The sequence below is a fragment of the Furipterus horrens genome, unplaced genomic scaffold (assembly GCF_987537825.1).
Source record: "Furipterus horrens unplaced genomic scaffold, mFurHor1.1.pri manual_scaffold_17, whole genome shotgun sequence".
NCBI classification, from domain to species: domain Eukaryota; kingdom Metazoa; phylum Chordata; class Mammalia; order Chiroptera; family Furipteridae; genus Furipterus; species Furipterus horrens.
Window position 1 is genome coordinate 31375121 of NW_028327187.1, and position 4734 is coordinate 31379854.

Genomic DNA, 4734 nt, shown 5'->3' on the forward strand with positions numbered 1-4734 from the left:
ATTTCCTTAAACCTTGAGGTGTACAATGTGACTATCTACTCACCCATGAGATATGACTTTAATCTTATTCAAGAAGGAGAACTTTTGTAAATTGATTACCATAAGAAGCACATGAGTTATAGGAACTTATGGTAATGTAGAATTGTTTTTGCCAATTAGGAATTTTTTATAAAAAGTTTAATTCATATAGCATATTTTCAAATATGATATTCCTTAAAAAGATATCAAGAATAGTCATATATCATTAGGTTGCTTGAGTTCAAAGGAAACTATGTTCCTTCCAGTATTCCTTTTTTGGCACCCATCGACAGATGGACTGTCATGAACTCTTATGAGATATTACAACATTCATCCCCATTAAGTTTATTAATAACATCTGTTAATGTAATTACAAGAAATAGGCACCTGTATTACATTTGTTTTTTATAAGTCAGTTTTCAGTTCTACTATGAGGGAATTTGTTTTGAAAGCTTGACAAATATATTTTTACAGAGATCTTGATAAATCAAGTAGCATTTAGAAATGTTAGCAAGATGTATTTGAACAGCTACTGCCCTGTTGTTAGAATACATTATCTAACTTATGGTGAAGATTGAGATCATTGTTTTGTTTAGTTGGGAAACCATATTGTATTTTATTTGAAATAAGTTGACCAGGTAATATACAAATATCAATCTTTAAATGATTTAAGTGAAGATATTTTAAATAACTTTAACCAAGGGAGTCACTAGAATTTATATTTTACACAAATGCTATACATTAAAATAAGTAATGAAGACTAGATGTGGATGACATTGTGTCCCCTCTGAAATTCATATGTTAAGGATAGAGATTGGACCTTTGGGAAGTAATTATTATCATAGGAGGTCTTGAACATAGAGCCATCATGCTCAGATTAGTGGCTTTATAAGAGGAGGAATTGAGAGAGAGAGAGAGAGAGAGAGAGAGAGAGAGAGAGCATTCTCTTTGCCACACGAAGACACAGTGAGAAGACAACTGCCTGTAAGCCAAAGGAAAAAAAAAAGGACACTCACAAAGCTGGCATCTTGATCTTGGACTTTGAACTTCCAGCCTCAAGAACTGTGAGAAATGCATATATATTGATTAAGCTGTCCAGTGCTTTGTATTCTGTTATTGCAGCCTGTGCAGACAAATATAAGGTGTATTAAATAAATAGTGATAAAAATAACGTTAGGTCTTATCAAGTATGTCTTACAATATGTATCAAGAGAGTTTATGAGATTATCACTACCACTAACAATAGGCCTCTAATCATCAATCATCCTGAATAGTAGCAGTCACAAGGCTGTCACCTTGGAAGAGTTTTGTTCTGAATTGTTTTAGCAGTTATAAAGTCACAGCCTCTCGGTCATTTTTATTACACTTTTGATATGTTATCAGAAGGTGACAAACTGGGACTCAGTTTCAAGAAGATATATTTCACTGGGAAGATATGTTTTTCTCTTTTTAGTACAATTTGTAAACCAACTTTAAAATATTTGCATATTCATTTCTAACAATTTCCATCAATTGAATCTACCTATATTCTTATTTCATATTCTTAAGAGATTCTAAGAGGAAAGCTAAATTATAAGATTCTTCACAAAAGTCAGCTTTACTTTTTTTTCATTCTTCTGACCCCACTCACTTTCCCAAACAGCCACACAGAATTATTTCTTTTAAAAGATATCATGTTCATTCATACCTCTATGAGTTTGATTGTGCTTCCTCCTTTTCATTAAGGATTTTTTTGAAACTCATAAAACCCCACTAATCTTTTAAAGCTCAGGTCAAAATTCCATTTCATTCTGAAGACTTTCCAGGCCACCTAAGATGGTATGCTTTTGTAGTGCCATAGAGAAAGAAATTGCTTTACAAATGAATGGAGTAGGTCAAAGCATTACAGGAGCCAACTTAAAAACGTTCAAAATGGTCACAGTTGTAAGAATTTGAAACACAAAATAAATATTGGATAACAATAAAAATAAGTATTTGAGTATAACCTAAAGTATAAAATAAATATTTGGAGATCATACTGATATAAATAAATGATTAAGTAGATCAATAAACTGGGAGAGGGAGGGGGCAAATCTTCTTTGCAAAATAATTCAAATAATTTATGTAGATACTCCATTGTTAAGGAGATGAACTCCTCACTTAAATGTGGCCTGCTTATTGTGACTTTTTTCAAAGAATACAGTTTATAAATGATGAGGGGGTAAGTTTCTAATGGAAAAAAATTGAAAAACACTAAGTTAAACAGGTGATCAAGTTTAATATCAACAGTGATGTCATGTTGACAGTATGTACTTTTGATGTGATGTGATGGAAGTGACATTTGACTTCTTATGATTGTTCTCTCAGAAACAACTCCCATCTGATTATGAGAAAAACACTAGGCAAATCTTAATTGAGAGACACTCTACAAAATATCTGATTAGTAATCCTTAAAATTGTCAAGGTCATCAAAAGCAATGAAAGCTTAAGAAACTCACAGCTAAAATGAGCCTAAGGAAACATGACTTCTAAATGTAATGTGGTATCCTGGATGGAATCCTGAAACAGAAAAAAAATTAGGGAAATGACTGAGGAATTCTGAACGAACTATGTAGTTTAGGTAACAACAATATATCAATATGGATTCATTAAATGTGATATGTACTACAGTAATGTGCCATGTTAATAGCACAAACTGGGTGTGGGTATATATAAGATGTCTCTGTACTACTTCTGTAATGATTCTGTAGATTTAAAAGTGTTCTAAAATTTTAAAATGTATTATAAAACAATAATGATTATGAAGCAGTTATGCTATAACAGAACTACAAGGTTCTCCTTAATTACAGAAATTCATTTTAGTTACTTGTTCACTTGTATTTCTCCCCTATTTTCTAAGCTTCTTATATCCCCAGACTCTGGTATATAATACAATCAACACATAATCTGTGGAATAAGTTAGAAACATGCATTTTGATATATAACTAATGATTGGTTCATTGCAATATTCTGAGATATTTTTAAACCAGATATATAATATAAATTGGCAACACTATTTGTTTTTTTTTTTTTATTTTGGTTTTTCAATTACAGTTGTCCCCTTTTCCCCTAATTTCTCTCCCCCACTCAACCCACCCGGCAACAATATTTGTAATGAACTTTATTCAAGTCTCAATAATAAAAATTGAGTCATTAAAGTGATAATAGTTTTCTTTTGATCCTTCACACACACATCCACATAGACATGCACTTAAATTGAGATTCTCTTAGAACCAAAACATTTTTAAATTGTCTTTGATGCATATGTAAAATAACCTTCAAGTTTTTTTCTATGTGATTTTTGTCCCAAACCTAGACAGCTAATGAACTGCAGAATAATTGAAGGCACAGACCCTGGAGCCAGACTACTTTGGTTTCAATAGAACTGTTGCTTTCAAACTCAATGACCTTGGACAAATTAATTTCCATAAGCTTCAGCTTCTTCATTTGTAAAATATAGATAATGATAGTACACACTCTTCAGAATGATGGTAATGATTAAATAAGTTAATGCTTATCAGTGGTTTAGAGCACTGTGTGGCAAGTAGTAGGTAATCATTAAGTATTAGCTATTATTATTATTGAGTTTAGCAGATGAAATATTCTAAACATGGCTTTCAGCTGAGTTATACCCCTGAATTTTGCAGTAAACAATGTGAATGAAGTAACAGTTATTTGTTTCTGACTCTTTGCTAACTATACTATGTTAAGGGCAATATTTTATTGATCATAATAACTAACGCTAGTTATTAGACGAGTTATGATTGCTAGAATGTAAGCTCCATGATAGCTGGGATGATGTCTGTTTATTTCATCATTGCAACCTCAGCACATAAAAGCAAACTTGATACACATTAGGGCTTAGTAAATATTTGTTAGCTGACAGCTGTATATCACTTATAGCCAAGCATTAACTATGGTACACTAAACATTCAAGGTTGAGATTAAACTAAATCATGTGAGATACTTCAAAAGCCTAAGTTTTATTCTTCAGTTTTAGTGCTAGTTAGTCTGACTTCCGTTCTTAGCCTAAAATAATTTTTAAAATATCTTCCTTCCATCAGAGCTATTGTTGCTGTACAAACACATAAATAGCAGGAACAAATTTTTCTTTTAAGCAGCTTTGAAAGACATATTAAACTGATTCAAGAATTTATTAAATTTGGACATATTCTACATATAACCTCATTGCTTTCTCCAGTGTCAACCATACTAAATTCTCCTTATTCTCCCTGCTTATGTACAGTTAGCAAAATAAGATGTTTGACTGTAGTTTAAAATAGAGATAGAGGTGAAGGGAGAAACAAAGCAGCAAGTAAGATGGTGACATCTGTTAAAGTGTTTTTAAATATCTTCGGTTACATTTTTTATGTAAATTAAAGAATCAAAAGATCTTTTCTGTTTCATATTTTTCTAGACACATAAATTTCATTTTTAACAAAAGTATTTTAAAAATATTGATTTAATGTACTTGTATGTATGGCATTGTGCAAATACAATGTAGAGAACAAGAATATGAATCCAACATGGCCCTTTCCCTCAAGGAGCTTTACATGAAATAAGAGTAGAATGACAGAAAATGTATATTAACATCTATAATACAAGGTACAGAGCTCTGCTTCTAAGTTAATATTTTCAGAATCAACTTATTCTTAGAGGTATCTTCTTTATTGAAACCATAGTTCAAAGTTTAGGTTT